Here is a 17,974-nt window from a genome sequence, read left to right as displayed (position 1 = left end):
GCTGTACTAGACACTCACAAATAGTAGGATTGCTTTGTTACACTGGAAACTTTGCGCACACAGTAGTTTTAATATATTTTTATGTTTTTTTCCTGAAAACCATAAAAATGAAGCTTATTATTTTGCATTTTAGGCAAATTTATTATCATAAAATTATCGAAGAATATATCAATCAGAAAGAGTGTTCGTCGGGGAGACTGCCCACTATTGTTTCAATTAATAAAGAATGAGATAACAGATGTTAAGATGGATATAAAACAGGAGACAAAGAACTAAGTTTTGTATATTATGCTGGTGTCGTTTTGATACAGAGGATACATTCCAAAGATTGTTATATAGATTCTATCTCAGTTGCAAAAAATATAATATGAAAATATCAACAAAAACTAAATCTTTGACTAAAATTCAACTTTCCTTATGGTGTAAGTTGGAACTAGAACAAAAAAAAAAATGAATGCGTAGGTAATAACGCTTAAGTATTTAAGTGTTTAGATAACTAGTTGGGGATAGTTACAAAAAGAAGTTATATATCAGGCTAATAAAGCAGCAGCTGGCTGTATGAATGATACAATATGGAAAAATAAGTGCTTCATTAAACATGCTGAAGTTAAAATTTATAAAGCAGTAATATAGCCTACCCAATATAGGTTTATGCTTCTGAAACAAGAGCTCATACTTTCAGAACTGAACAGGTTTTAGAATCAAATTAAATTAATATCCTGAGAAAAATTTACATAAATCTAGGAGAGTTATGATCAGAAATGAAGAAATAAGAAGACTTGTGCATATTTAAGCGATAGGTGATTGAGTTGTTAAGAGAAGATTAAAACAGATTCAGCATATATCCCTTATGACATCAGACAGAATTGTACGCATGGGACGATATATCCTAGGGGACAGAAAGAGATTACCTGGAAGACCGAAAAAAAAGAAGATAAAAACACTATTTCTGATGACCAGATTTGGGGTCTATTAAGACGAGAAGAAGACGAGGAGGAAAAAGAAGAAATCTAATACAGTGTATATTTTTTGAAATGGTATGGACGACTATTTTATCCACTACTTCAAAGTGTTTTACAAACATTAAGACGTTAACTTGCACAGCTATGTGTGCGTTAAGGCTATTCCATCAGCTTTATATAACTACACAGTTCTACAGCCTTTATAATTCGCAATGTATAGTACATCAAATCTCATTCCTGCAAGTTCTCGGAAACTTGTGCAGTACAGAGTAAATGTGAAGGATTTCTTGGAATTGCTGTTTTCTTTCGAGTTGCCCTAGTAACGGGAATTAAAGCGATGTATCTCAGTAGCAGCATGCAGTATTTGTGTTCTGACGTGCCGCCCATAGGTACAACTGATGTTCATGTATGTTCCTTCTAGTACTGTTAGTAACATCCAAAGCTTATTTTGATAGTTAATGTTTCTGCACATCTGGCGTGCTAAGTTCTAAGTAATCATATTTTTGGTCATGGATCAATCTAAAACAGAACCTGTGAAATTTGTAGGGGTGGATGTCTCTGGCTCTTTAGTTTCACCTGTCACTATTGTTTCATGTTCCATTATTATCATGTCATTTACATTTTTTCATAATCTACTAATTCTACATGCATAAACACAGGAATAAAATACAATTTCAAATGTTAAATAATTGCAATTGTACCCCTTTACTCAAAGATTCACAGATTCACATAAGCTGCATCCATACGATTCAATTTTCCATGTGCATACGCATGCAATCTGGGAAGAATATTAATAGTTACTTACAGTACTTACTTTCACATGGATTTTACAGAACCTACTGGTTCATTGCCGCCCTCACATAAGCCCGCCAGCGGTCCCTATTCTGTGCAAAATTAATCCAGTTTCTATCATATCCCACCGCCCTCAAATCAATTTTAATATTTTCCACCCAACTACGTCCCGGCCTCCCCAAAGATCTTTTTCCCTCCGACCTCCCAACTAACACTCTATATGCATTTCTGGATTCGCCCATATGTGCTACATGCCCTGCCATCTCAAACGTCTAGAATTAATGTTCCTAATTATGTCAGGTGAAGAAAACAATGCGTGCAGTTGTGCGTTGTGTAACTTTCTCCATTCTCCTGTAACTTCATCCCTCTTAGCCCCAAATATTTTCCTAAGAAACTTATTCTCAAACACCCTTAATCCCTGTTCCTCTCTCAAAGTAAGAGTCCAATTTTCACAACCATAAAGAACAACCGGTAATAACTGTTTTATAAATTCTAACTTTCAGATTTTTTGACAGCAGACTAGATGACAAAAGCTTTTCAACCGAATATCAAGTTTAAAACACGCGTTCAATTAAGTTGCATGAGGGTTTTGTGTCTACATTGCAGGGGCGTATTTTGCGGGCTACCGGGGCTACCGGCGGTAGCCCAAGGAAATTACAAAAGAAAAAGTTTATAATATAACATAATGTAATAATTTTGTATTATTAGTTTTACCATAGTAATTAAAATTAAAGTAATTTTTAGATATATTTTGTGTAATAATAGGGTCAGCGGTAGCCCAAACCCTTTAACCAGTATAGGCCTCTGCTACATGGTGTGCCGTTTTGAACGTCATCTTCACCACGTACATATATTAATTAATATTAAATTTCAATCTAGTATTCATTGCTTGAATGCGTAAAGTTGAAAGAAAAGTTGAACCGTGTACATGCACCTATACTGACATGTGTTTAAAGTGTGCTTCACTTCAAGAAAATGTCTTCTCATCCAAGCCTAAAAATGTTCTGTTGAAATATACTGGATAACATAGGCGATTATTCGTTTCATCATGTCTAGAGATGCAGGATCTGTCCGAAGAGCGTGCTGTTTCATAGACTTTCCCATAGGAAAGGTGAGAGGTCTGGGGACAATGGCTTTGACCAGGTAGTATACCTCGTTTCGCTTCTTTTATTGCCGAATGTTAGTTCAAAATTCCAGCATGAGTAAGGGAGGAGTGAGACGAGGGCTCAATTTTTGAGGACAGACGAAGAAGACGAACTATTCAAAATAATAATAATTGAATATGTCCGTCAAATTGCTTATTAAAATCACAATGCTACAATTAGCAAAATATTACAACATTTACAGTATTAAATGTTTTCGGCATAACTGCCATCTTCAGATCAGGTACCGTAACAATACAAGAATATGAATATCTCGTGCGGAAACATTATGGCTAAGATACATATTGATTACATATTAAAATATTTAAAACTAGATTGTATGTGTATGAGGCTATCAAATGCAAAACTCGCCTTATCCAGGTAAAGTGATTTGTGAGAAAACAGGAAAAACCGTTATGGATATGGAGAGTTTTGCATTTGATAATTTTCTGAGCTCTATGGAAGAGGAATTAGACAAGATTTGCACAAACCGACTATATCAGTAGATAGAGAGCTTTATTTACAGTGTTAACTAGTTTTTTTTAAATTTTGGATAAGGCTAGTTTTGCAATTAATAGCCTCATATATATATATATATATATATATATATATATATATATATACATACACACACACACACAGGGAGGCCCCAAAGACCCGTTACCCCTTATAATAACTAACATATACCCCTAAACTTAGAGAAATAAACTGAGCAGTTCTTTAGAGGAGTTTTCTTGAGATATGAACCATTACTTGTCCAAAGGATCAGTCTGTGTACCGTCATTCTCATGGCACCTGCCCATTATGTCATCGCAGTACCTACGCGAATATCTTAATTGTTGATGGTGTCAACGTCTTAACTCTTAATGAAGCTCTTCCTGGGCGTTGGGTTGGTCGTGGATCTCCTACGCTGCCGGCACCACTTGCCTGGCCACCACGAAGCCAGACCTCACCACATATGATAATTCCCTATGGGAGTTAATAAAAGGTATCGTTTCACAAAACCGTTACAATACCACTGACGAACTGAAAGAGCTGTGAGACAAGCTTTCATTCAAGTTACACCAGCAATGCTCCAACAAATGTCGCACAGAACCTGGTGGCGTATATATATATATATATATATATATATATTTGAATGTATTTTAATATATTTGAATCATGTAATTTTTATTTTATCATTCAGCGTTCATTTGATATGTCCATGTCATATAAATCTAATTTTAAACATTTTAATATGTAATCAACATGTATCTTAGCCATAATGTTTCCACACGAAGTGGAATCATATTCTTGTATTGTTACATGTTCTGTAGATGGCAGTTATGCCGAAAACCTTTAACACTGTAAATGTAATATTTTGCTAATTATAGTACTGTTATTTTGATAAGCAATTTGGCGGACATACCTATTCAATTATCATTGTAAAAGAGCTTATCGAACCCCCACATCTTGTTCATCAGATCTTCAAAATAAGTTAAATTCTAGTCTAGTGGTTCCAGGCTACCCTCGAGGGTGAATTAGAATCTAGCTAGCCCTAATTCCATCAACGCTAGATAAATGTGCCGTTGATACAAACTTCGTTAAGAATATACCAACGAAAGATAAAAATGATGTATCGGCACAGTGTTAAAATAATTACAGGTCATTTTAGAAATTAATTCACTACTAATGAGATGTTAAAATTTTAGATTATTTTGTAAGTGGTGGTAGTGGCAATGTAATAAGAGTGCGTTAATCTTAAAGAATATCTTGATACGTAATAGAGTCGTCAGAGTGAACTTCTCTTCAATGTGATGCAATTCGTTTATAGTTTCATGTCAATATACTGTAGTCTGTTTGAAGTACACAATATTTCACTCTACTATACTCTCTAAAACCGTAATAAACCAAAAATATATATTTTTTTTTCTTCCAGAATTGAAAGTGGATCCGAAAAGGCCGTATTGTGCATGAAAGTGACTGGTATAATGAACACAGAACTGAAGCACATCTTTTAGAAGGTACGTAAGCCTATTGACACATTCTCTCTTTTAAGTGCAATGACTTAATATTACAATCGCGTTTAATGTTCCCGTCCATTTGTATGTATGTCATACATATAAATTTCATATGATAATTTAAAACACTTCACGCAGTGTTAAGAATGTTATTTTTTTCATCTTTGGTTTATAATTTTAATTTGTACTCACTACCTAGCTAGTTAAATAAATAAATAGAATTAAACTTCAAACTTATTTATTTAATACACAACGTTTACACTACAATAGGCATTGCAGCCCGAAAGAGTAGAAGCTCGTGCTCGGGCGCAGTTCAGTCTAGTTATATAAAATTGAAGAGTGTTAATTCAGGAGAATAATATTAATATATAGTAAAATATAGACCATGTAATGACATATACAAATATAGAAAATGCAAAGTACCTACACGAATATTAAATTACAAGAAATGATAATTAAGTTGACAATTTCTTTAAGGTTTCTGAGTATTGGTGGTGATGGTGATGGTGATGGTGATGGTGGTGGTAATGGTAGTGGTAGCTGCAGCAGAATATTTTACATTTAATGTCGCTGTGAACCGGAAAGCTTATTCAGTCTCTAAGGCCAAAGCTATTTACAGCTGAAATGAACTACATAGTTGACTAAATAGCCGGATGTGGTGTCAGAAGTCATAATCCAAAGCTACATAGTGCATAGCATTCAAGTCGTAAACGAAAATGCTTGCTTCATTGACGACTTGTATAAGCGTTGTGCATTACTGGCGTTATGCTCGGTTCAAGTTCATCGAATATAGCGAAGTTCGGTATTCGCCGATGTTCGCTCTGCAGAAGAAGGCCTGTTGTGTTTGTTCCAACTTGTTATAAAAATATTCGCTGTCCTCCACTCCCACCCTTTCATGTTTCAACCGCTTAAGGATTTTAGCACAGATCGTGCGATTAGTTTTTCATGTGAAATAAGACTAAATTTTTAATATCTTGGTTGCCTTTCTCATGTCCTAACATTGCAGGATGGAAATGGAATGGAATAAAATGGAATTTAACTGAGGGGGGGGGCACGGATGGCCCAGCACTGCGACCTATTGAGATCTATTGCGCTAACCCTCGATATAGAATGAGTTGCGTGCCACAGATCCCCTACGCGCACCGCCCTAACCACATCACTCCCTTAACGACCGGTCCCTACAGCCGACAGAATCCATATACCATTCCTGCTTCGGCAAATTCCCCCAAGGCCTCCCTGTCGGTCCGAGGCGAAACTCCTCCTCCGAGTAGGTACGCCTCGGTTGCCATTGCAGGAGCCATCCAACGTCGCTTAACTACATTCCACGAAGACCGGTCGAAAGAGTCAGCAGCTTCGGGAGGCCGCCGGTAGAGTGATCTGAAAACCAGAAACGGGATGATGAAAGGATGATGGGAGGGGAAAGGAAGTGGCGAAGATGAGTGGGCGTTCCAATCGCCTGATAAAGTTACCTGATGTCCATCCATAGGAGTGATGGATAAACCCCGAAAAAACCTCACCCAGGCAACTCATCCTGACTGGGAATCGAACCCGGGGCCGCTGGGTTCGGAGTTAGACTCGCTAACCCCTAGCCACAACGGTGGACAACATACTAACCTGTACACTAAACAAACATGGATGTCTCATCAGTCATTAGCAATTGATGCTATGAAATCTGAAGATGCTTTGGAAGTAAAATATAAGTGTAATGTATCATAACACATTAACTTTAAATATAGACAATGTTAATACTGTCTTTACATTTTTGAGGCATTTTAATATTTTAGGTCCGTATCTTTTCCACATAAATCGTAATGAAAGCCGTGATTCAAGAATACATGTCCTAAACTCCTAGTGTGTAGTTCGTTAGTCAGCTAACTGCTAGTCACTAGTGTTTAGCATAGACTTAAGCTTTGGGACATGGATCTTAGTTTAACGTAGACAAGAAATGACCAACGAATATTTCCTGCAGCCTTCGTATAAATACATAGTAAACCAACGTGAGCTTCCCAGCTGAATTCCCTACTAGAGGAAGCCATGCTAAGGATATTACCACCTCTTAAAGTCAATGGTCCCTGGTCGGGTTTGAACTTGAGACCCTTGGATCCAATGGGTAACATAAGCAACTTGGTAACCGCCATACCATCGATGATAACTTTCTAAATAATATGGCTGTTTTGGAGTGGATAGTATCCACTGGATATCAATTATTTGAGAAGTATTCATTTGAGTAATCATTTCAGAAGCTGTAGATAAGATTGCTACACTATTACATAAGGATATGCTAAGAGTTCTCTATCAGACATCTCTGTGACAAACTTTAGTGGACTACTTATGAATTGCAAGATGTTGAATACATCCCCATTGAGAGAGGAATTTGGATTACTCTGAAACGAGACAGCATTAGGCCGGAAAACTCTGACTCAAATTCTTAACGAAGTAATGATGATGATGATGATGATGATGATGACGACGACGACGACGTTGAAGATGATGATAAAGATGATGATGAAAAAAGTAAATTAATAATGTTTGTGTCATGAATACAACCCGGATTTCCATGCACTATCGAATATTAAAACATGCATGCATTCATGCGCTATCATAATTATGACAACATGAATAATGAAGCGAAAAATCATTAAAAAAATCACTATTAAAATTGAGTTCTACATTATGTTACGTTTTTATTTTATTTTGAAAGTACATACAACTAATTTCTTAAAATTATCTTAACATAAGCTCGTATGTTTGTCTGAAGAACGTTCTTGAATATACAGAAAATATTTCTATATTTTGTTCCATAATGTTTGACAGAAGAAGTAAACATTGCCGGCAGAGGAGGAGAGAAGCATAATTGCTATTCAACCAATGGCAGAGACCTCATTCCACGCTTGACTTGAAGTTGGGCGGGGATAGAACCCTTCAGACCGCCCAACTTCAAGTCAAGAATGGAATGAGATCTATGCCATTGGCTGAATAGCAGTATTATACTTCTCTCCTCCTCTGCCGGCAATGTTTACATCTTCTGTCAGATATTATGGAATGAAATATAGGTCAGAAGAAGCGACAGGTGCGTACTTAAGCGAAGAAATTTGGGATAAAGTGAGGTCGAATTGTAAGCCTTTTGCATTTCCGACGCTATCGCGAAATACGAACATACTTGCGTATGTATTACAACAATTACAATAAACTACATCACCGTCCGTCTTTAAACATTAATTCCTTTCCCTCAATCCATTTGGTACATTCTTGTTCTAAACGGAGCTATAACAACACTTTACAATTAGACACAAAAGTATACTAAATTACAGTTTGCAAGCAAGCTGCTTCTGCCTTTCTTTCAGTATTTTGACCTCCGGTTTGTAACGAGAGAGTAGAGAGTTGGAAATTCCGGTATAACAAAGGGAGAATTTAGAGGAATCTCCAAAGATCAGTTGTCAGGTAGGATACCACGAAACCATGTTACCAGTAGCTTTCTTTTTTTCTTTTCCTGAATAGACAAGTCCAGTAATGTGGAAATAACATATTATATGAAGCAACATTCATAAAAGTTACTAGACCTATTATGAAAGTTAACATAGTATGTGCATGAAAGGCAGAAAAAAAGTACATAATATGAAATATAACAGTCTAAATATTTGTTATTAAACCTAAAATCTTCAAAATAAATATTATACCTACATGAATTTAGTCCCAAAGAAGACCAAAACATGCAAACATGGACGGAAAAAGTACGGTTATTTGTAATCATAAATCATAAAACGAACATTTGCAAAGTTTGAGAAGTATAACAACCTTATACAAAACCATGCATTTGCATGGAAATTCGGACTCTACATGAGTAGCAATTAAAGCATGCGTAGCAGACTTAAAACTTCCTTTCCTCCTTCCTTCCTCTCTGTCTTTCTATCTTCCTCCCTGACTTACAATCCAATGCGGTGTAGAAGAGGTTATATAGCTTTGGACCAACAATGAATACATTGCGGGACTTCCTGGTCGTGTGGTCAGCACGGCAGAGGACCACCGCAGAGATAACACAGGACAGTACATAAAAGAGTCAAACACTCAGTCCCGTGAACGTAAGAATCGCATCAATTAAGATATTGGTAACCAAACACTGAAGTAGTTCTATTAACTTGTGGGAACGAGATCAAGAGTAATCGTATGGGTACGGCTGAGCACAATAAGTCGCTGATCAGTGACTGTTAGAGAGCAACGTGTAATCTGCATCGTATTAAAATATTATTAGTTAATTATATGAAACAAATATACGTGGTCATTACCCAGCTACCGCAACCGTTACTTCTCGTACAATACTTCTTTTCTGGTAAATATGCACCAACAAATGAACAAAACACAAGCTTTCTGTTGGCCTAACAATACGAATGTTAAAGGTACTTTAATGTATTTCTTAGAAATTGAAAAAAAAAAAAAATGGTTTCGTTGTCTAAAATTAGTGATGAATTTCAGATTGCAACCAACCCTTTGATTGTTATCCCACAAAAAGTTTTGTGACGTAAGAAATTGTTTCCCACGTCATACTAAGTTGTTAAAGTTATCCTAACTTATATAGAGGGAGGGGGAGGGGGAGAGGGAGAGAGAGAGAGAGGTCTTTTAGTATGATGGAGTATTTGCCTGTCAGAACGTCTCGAATTTCTAACATTTTTTGGCATCCAGCATTTCTTTTTAAGTTATCATCTATTTCGAAAAACATCAGCCAATGATAAGCAATAGCGAGTCACCGATTCGTTGATAAAACAAGAATAAAAAACATTGACAAGTCCCTAATTCGATCGAAAACATTGCCAGCATTTCGATTTAATCGAAAAAATGATAGGTACTCTAATTGATCGAAAACAATGACAAGACCCGTGTTCAATCGAAAATAACGACAGGTTCCCGGTTGAGTCGAAAATATTGGCAGGTTCCCGATTCGATCGAAACATTTACAGGTCCCCGATTCGATCGAAAACATCGACAGGATCGCGATTGGATTAAAACAATGACAGATCCCGATTCGATCGAAAACAATGACATGTCCCGATTCCATTGAAAATAATGGCAGGTCCTAATTCGGTCGAAAATACTCACAGGTTCCGATTCGATCGAAAACACTCACAGATTTCGATTTGATCTTAAACACTCACAGGTTCCGATTCGATCGAAAACACTCACAGATTCCGATTCGATCAAAAACATGACATGTCCCGATTCGATCGAAAATAATGACAGTCCTAATTCGATCGAAAACACTCACAGGCTCCGATTCGATCGAAAACACTCACAGATTCCACAGATTCCGATTCGATCGAAAACACTCACAGGTTCCGATTCGATCGAAAACATTCACAGATTCCGATTCGATCGAAAACACTCATAGACTCCGATTCGATCGAAAACACTCACAGGTTCCGATTCAATCGAAAACAATCACAGGTTCCGATTCAATCGAAAATACTGATAGGTCCCGATTAGATCAAAAACATCGACAGGATCGCGATTAGATTAAAACAATGACAGATCCCGATTCGATCGAAAACACTGACATGTCCCGATTCGATCGAAAATAATGACAGGTCCTAATTCGATCGAAAACACTCACAGATCCCGATTCGATCGAAAACACTGACATGTCCCGATTCGATCGAAAATAATGACAGATCCTAATTCGATCGAAAACACTCACAGGTTCCGATTCGATCGAAAACATTCACAGATTCCGATTCGATCGAAAACACTCACAGGTTCCGATTCAATCGAAAAATACTGATAGGTCCCGATTAGATCGGAACCAAAGATAGTAAATTTAACCTGCAACAACTTGTTTAGTTTACATTTATTAAGTTTAATTAAAATTTACTAGTCAAACGTAATTAGCTTGTAGTAATTAATTTAATGATAATTACAAACTTTGTAACCAATCTTTAAAAATAGGTACATTAATATTTTCCATCACAAGCGTCTTGGTTCACTTCATGATCATGTCTTACTAAATTTCAAATCAGAAATAAAATTATAATTTTTATCTTTCCCAGAAAGGTGTAATATACAGCTATGTACAGATAAGGAAATACAATTTGGAGTTCCCTTATTGTAAAAGTTTCACTTACAACTCACTGCGCATGTGCAGTAAACAAGAACCCCTGTATATATGTTACTTTTGTGGACAGTCGTGTGAAATTGTTGCCTAGATACAAGTGGACTACCATCAAGACTCGCTCTAAATTTTAATTCCGTATCTATACATAATAGTAAAACGATTTTTCCCTCATAAAATGCCTGAAATGGAATTGAATACAGAGGAACATTATGAATTACTGGTAATACTTGGCGTGGATGTTGAACATGGTATACATAGTATACACAAATATAATCCTGACGATTATATGAGCGTATACAGAAAAGCGGAAGAAAGAGATCTGACAGAGAATAGAGTGCTAACGCAGATGAACAGGGAATTAAAAGCAGCCGCTGAGCAGGGAAAACTCAGGAAGTGAAAGTACAATGAAGAAAATAGAAATTGATGAACAAGAAAGAAGCCGAAAGAGAGAAAGGAGGATTAAAGAAGAGGAATAAGAAGCAGGAAGAGCAAAATGAAGAGGGAAGCAAAATATGGCGAAACAATGAAATAGGAAACAAAGAAGAAAGTGAGAGAGAAGATTGAATAGAAGAGCTGAAAGATGAGGTGAGAGAAAAAGAGGAGCAGAAAGAGAAAAAGAAGAGGGCTAAAATAAGAAGAGCAAAGAAAACTACACAATCGAGAAAGTAAGATGATGAGGGAGTGGAAATGAAATAGGAATAAAGAAAGGGAAAACATAGCCTAATTCTAAACTACAGTGAGTATTGGTCAATTGAACGGGATTTGATGGTTGTAATACTTCTCTCGCTGCCTGTATTATGTATGCAAAGATTGATTTAAATATTTGAAAACTACGGGCCATATTCATAGTCATTCTTAGCACGGGCTTCCGGTGGATGATCAGCGAACTAACTTTTTTCGTATTCATAAACCAGTGTTAGCGATATGATATGATATGATATGATATGATATGATATGATATGATATGATATGATATGATATGATATGATATGATATATGATATGATATGATATGATATGACATGATATGACATGACATGATATGATATATGATATGATATGATATATCATATCATATATGAGTTCCTGTACAAGTAATCACTCGATAGACGGGGCTAGTTTAGCACACTCGTAGCGCGGGCTAGCGAAATGTCTATGCATAGCATCCTACAAGTTTAACAGTTGACTTCGGTGATCGAAATCCGGATCTCCCGGATACGAATCTAACATTAAGTCACTTTACCAACAGCTTGTGTCGTGTCACGTGCCCTGCGTAAAGTACTGAATCTCTTGCCACTCGGTTAGATGGAGGAGAGCACAGCGGAGAGTTGTGGTAGATACAAACAGTAGTTCCGACAGATGAATGTCTTGTACCGCATGCCAAGACCAATTACCGAGGCACAACAGCAGTACAGGCGCATCAGAAACTTGGGCGCGGAGTAATCAAAGATCACGTTCGAGATTGTCCATGATCTTCGCGACGCTTGGGACTCTTTATTCGCGATCCCCACGACATTCGGGAGACACTGCTCACGATCCCCGCGACGTTCGGGGACTCTTGATCACGATCCCCGCGACGTTCGGGGACTCTTGATCACGATCCCCGCGACGTTCGGGAACTCTTGATCACGATCCCCGCGACGTTCGGGGACTCTTGACCACGATCCCCGCGACGTTCGGGGACTCTTGACCACGATCCCCGCGACGTTCGGGGACTCTTGATCACGATCCCCGCGACGTTCGGGGACTCTTGATCACGATCCCCGCGACGTTCGGGAACTCTTGATCACGATCCCCGCGACGTTCGGGGACTCTTGACCACGATCCCCGCGACGTTCGGGGACTCTTGACCACGATCCCCGCGACGTTCGGGAACTCTTGATCACGATCCCCGCGACGTTCGGGGACTCTTGATCACGATCCTCGCGACGTTCGGAGTCTCTTGCTCACGTTTCCCGCGACGTTCAAAAAGGCTTGCTCACGATCCCCGTGACGTTAGAGACTGTCTGTTCACGATACTCGCGATGTTCGGGGCTCTTTTTTCATGATCCTCGCGGCGTTCGAGGACTCTTGCTCACGATCCCCAAGACGTTCGTGGACTTGTCCATGATCCCCGCGACATTCGAGACTCTCTGTTCGCGATCCCCGCTACGTTCGGGGACCCTTGCTCTTGATCCCCATGACGTTCGGGAACTCTTGTTCACAATCCCCACGACGTTCGGGGACTCTTGCTCACGATTTCCATGACGTTAGGGACTCTTCTTCACGAATCCCACAACGTTAGGGATTCTTGTATACGAATCCTATAATGCTCCATCGGATAACATCATGGCCAATTATAGAGTTCATCTTGTCAAATAGCCTACAATTTCGCTATCACAAATTCCACTGACGCTGGGTAATCTAGCAATATATACTACTTAAAGATTTCCATCTTCATAATAGTGTAACCAATATTCAATAATTGCATAATGTAAGTAATCGTTAACTGACTAGACTATAAATTGTTATAGTTCATTCTAACAGTTACAATGAAAATAGTTTAACATGCACAAATTAGGTTAATGGAAACACTATCTTTAATTTGTTAAGAATAAATTTCAATACAGGTATAAATAAATGTATATGATGACAAAGCAATCAACAGCATCATCCCGTTCCGTCCTCTTTCTTGTGAGAATTAGACTACACAAGGTTATTAGGCTTCAGCGTGTGACAATATTTTTCTGTCATGTGGTCAGCATGGTGCAAGAACATGCATAAAACATCGCGTAACAAACACTGGACGGGGGACACTATCTGGTTGATTCTCCATTCCTAATTGGAATGGAACACTGGACCGTTGGCTTATAGCTTGAAATACGACTGCTTATCCTGCAGCACAAAACTTTTAGTAAAAAGTGTCTAATACCCGTAAGATGATGATAATGATGATGATGACGAAAGTAGTTCAATTTATTCCCTCATAATACGAAGTATAGAGAAATTATTGCTTTGCTGCAAAACTGTTTTGAGATTCTCTACATCTGTGATACTCAAAAGTTGCGAAATAATGTATTTTTTTTATTTTACTTCTCAAGTTCATAAATTTGAGGAATCCATTTCGAAATTCTGATTCGCATCATCCAACATTCCGGATTAGCCGAGTTCTGCTATATTTTCTGACGGATAAGTAGAAGGGAAATGACAAGAATATCAAAGGCGAATGTCAAATATTGCAAAACTGGACTCGAATTATATGCCATTAAACATTACAAATGGATGTAGGCCTATTTTCATTGCGAGTGAAAGACATGCGCTTCAATGCTCAAAATAAAAGACGCACACGCCAAGTTATGATTTCTAACGCCATCTGTCGTTGTAGTCCCTCTGGTGACTACTGGTGGCGCCACTTCCATACAACTTCAAAATTGCGTTAACACAGCCTGAGAAAACATTTTGTGACCTTGAATTTGCTCGTTTTAACTCCGTTGTGATCGTGCAACAATGTTATTACGTATTTATTGGGAATAGCCGTATTATCGAATTTATTGGTGTCTCGGCACCAGACCAGGCACTCACGCTGGCCACCCAGATCACCACATTTTACCCCATGTAACTTCTTCAGATGGTGTTATGTGAAAGAGTATACATACAAGTTCTGCCACAGGACTTCCAGGATCTGCTACACAGCATCACAGCTGCAATCGCCAGAATCATCCTTGATATACTGGGTTGGGTTTGGAGCGAAATAGACTATGCTGTAGGTAGGACATGTGTGCCGTGTGACCAATGGTGGACACATTGAACATTTTTCAGATGTGAAATCGTAATTCGGTGAGTGCATATTTCATTCTGTGAACATTTCAGCACATGTTCCTCCCTCACTGTAAAAATACAGCCGTTCGTAAAGTTTCAAGAATTTTTTAAATATCTATATATATAATTTGAACTGGTAATGGAAATTACGGAAAAACGGCTGAACGGATTTTAATAAGTGACCCCTCATTTTGAAGCTTGGAGCCCAAAGTTTTTCAGAAAAATTTCACATTCTTCAGTGAAATGTCAAGTTTCTTACATCATTTTCCTATTTTCCAAAATCCATCTTTCATCAGTTTTGAGAACTAATTAATTGCATTTCAGAATAAAATAAAACACATACTACAATAAACAATAGACTATTACACGAAGGCCATGATCTACAGGATTGCTGACATAGAGTTCAGATGACTCAGATTCTTTCCCATCATAATGCCAATATGTGGATCTTCATTTGTGTAATTTTTTGATAACGTATATAAAATAATTTACAGGTCTGATTCTCTGGTCTGTAGTTTTCCGAGTACAGCTGTGTATTGGATATTAAGAACTACAAAACTTAAGAATGTTTGATGGCATTATTACCATTGAAAATGAAATATTATTATAGTTAATGCAACACATAATGGTATACTGATGATATGTAAGTGAAACCTTTTGAGGCTTTAAGTAAGTAGACGCAGAGAAATAATATTTTATATTAGATCTTCATTTCTGTAATTTACTGAGTAATGGCTATATGTATGTTATTGAAAACTATAAAACTTACGAAAGGTAACAATATTGTTATTAGAAATGAAATACTTTTATAGTTATTAATCAAGTAGTGTGGGTCTTTTTCATATATTTAATGGCAGTGTGATATAGATATTTATATATCTGATTCTCTAATTTTCCTTGGTAGTAATTGAGTCATGCTTACTATTTTAGCTGCGTCTTTAAACTACATCGAAATTAATTTCATATTTCTTTGGTTTAATCGATTGGATTTGTGATCGCTGCCAAGCATATTTTGTTGTAGGGAAAATAGCAGGCCATTTCACTTCTTGCTACCGTGATGAGTAAGTTTATTTCCGGCAACCAGCAACGAATGAAACACTGAAACTGCTAACGATTTACGATGGACAATTTTATTTAGGGCGCATAAAACTTTCAAAATATCTGATACTCTTCATTGAAAATAAATCTGAAAAATTTTTATTTGAACTTCTTATGGACTTAGTTTGCAGTATTTACTGCACAAGCCTCTAGTAGTGTGTATAAATTAATACGCGAAATGAATTCTTAAATTTATGCAAGCTGTAGTGATGCATCACTATCCACAAAAGTAACGGGCCAAATGTCAGTGACTCATATTAATAGAAATTACAGTAAAAAGCTCTTTTAATATGCGACATAGTAAGTCTGGAAATGTTGCAACAGAAACAGTATTCCTCCACGTGCGGTTAAGACGTAATTGAAATGGCATTTCCTTCGATCCGCCACTGACACGAAAAGAAGTGTTGATGAAGGAGGCCTGACGCATTTTTTCGTTGAACTCGCGAAGTAGTGGCACCGTTTATTCAAGCGCTCGAGTCTAAGTGAATGTAAACAGACGTCTTCTCGTTGCACGTGGCGGGTGTCAAGGAACTCGGGTGTCGATGTGGGAACCCGCAGTCCGGGCGTCCATATTGTTACGTGTTCACGATACCCACCTCGCGTGATAAAACAACATCGTTTTTATTGTACCAAATATCTGCGAGCAGTTCGCCTCTTGTTTGTTTCATTCAAGGTCCTATTATTTCGCTGGGGGGCGCGTCAGATCCAGAAGAAGGGATGATTATTTCTATAAAAAAAAGTATCAAAATAAAAAAATATCTGCCTAAGGTGCAAATATGCGCATATACAATACACAGGGAAGTTTTTTTCGCCATATTTCTCTTAACGGTCCATTCAAACTCGGTAATATTCCAAGGCAATGTCGATTAAAAGCGAGCTAACTTCTCAAGGAAGTACAAGATTGCGTTGCATGTTTTTGAGCTCTTTCTCAACTACGTCGCAAGAATTTGTGGCAGCGAATGAAATTGTGAGAGATGAGTGCGAGAATTAGCCGTTTCATTACCTGACATTTGCCATAAGGTGGAAGAAAAACTTCTGATAAAACTAACCAGGTAATTAGCCCGAGGGGGATTCGAACTTTCGCCCGAATGTAGCATTGCAACATGAGCTTAACTCGTCAATCCCTAAGCTACACCAGTATGTTTTATCTATAGTAATCTCACTATTAGAAAATTAACAAATGATTAGGGAAAACACGGAAAGTTTACTTGAAGCAAGTAAAGAGATAGGTTTGGAAGTAAATCCCGAAAAGACAAAGTATATGATTATGTCTCGTGACCAGAATACGAGTATTGTACGAAATGAAAACATAAAAATTGGAGATTTATCCTTCGAAGAGGTCGAAAAATTCAAATATCTTAGAGCAACAATAACAAATATAAATGACACTCGGGAGGAAATTAAACCCAGAATAAATATGGGAAATGCCTATTACTGTATTATTTGGTTGAGAAGCTTTTGTCATCTAGTCTGCTGTCAAAAAATGTGAAAGTTAGAATTTATAAAACAGTTACATTACCGGTTGTTCTGTATGGTTGTGAAACTTGGACTCTCACTTTGAGAGAGGAACAGAGATTAAGGGTGTTTGAGAATAAGATTCATAGGAAAACATTTGGGGCTAAGATGGATGAAGCTACAGGAGAATGGAGAAAGTTACACATCGCAGAACTGCACGCATTGTATTCTTCACCTGACATAATTAGGAACATTAAATCCAGACGTTTGAGATGGGCAGGGCATTAGCACGTATGGGCGAATCCAGAAATGTATATAGAGTGTTAGTTGGGAGGTCGGAGAGAAAAATGCCTTTGGGGAGGTCGAGACCTAGATGGGAGGATAATATTAAAATGGATTTGAGGAAGGTGTGATATGATGATAGAGAGTGGATTAATCTTGCACAGGATAGGGACCGATGGCGGGCTTATGCGAGGGCGGCAATGAACCTGCGGGTTCCTTAAAAGCCATTTGTGAGTAAGTAATTTCACTAGAAGTTTTGATTTACCTAGAGAAAATCAAAACTCGAGTGGGATTTAATTGTCTATTACACGATTATATAAAGGTTAAAATACATAAAGTACAATGG

General features: G+C 37.6%; 1 long non-coding RNA gene across 1 annotated transcript in view; it reads left to right on the top strand.

Moving 5' to 3' along the window:
* LOC138705649 (uncharacterized) overlaps window positions 1–17,974 on the top strand; it is a 206,521-nt gene that overhangs the window by 77,691 nt on the left and 110,856 nt on the right. Inside the window, exon 3 of the long non-coding RNA XR_011333712.1 lies at window positions 4,815–4,899. This is a non-coding gene — a long non-coding RNA (uncharacterized lncRNA). The remainder of the gene's footprint in view (window positions 1–4,814; window positions 4,900–17,974) is intronic.

The sequence above is a fragment of the Periplaneta americana genome, chromosome 9, assembly GCF_040183065.1.
Source record: "Periplaneta americana isolate PAMFEO1 chromosome 9, P.americana_PAMFEO1_priV1, whole genome shotgun sequence".
Taxonomy (NCBI): Eukaryota; Metazoa; Arthropoda; class Insecta; order Blattodea; family Blattidae; genus Periplaneta; species Periplaneta americana.
This window is presented reverse-complemented; position numbering and strand designations above follow the sequence as displayed.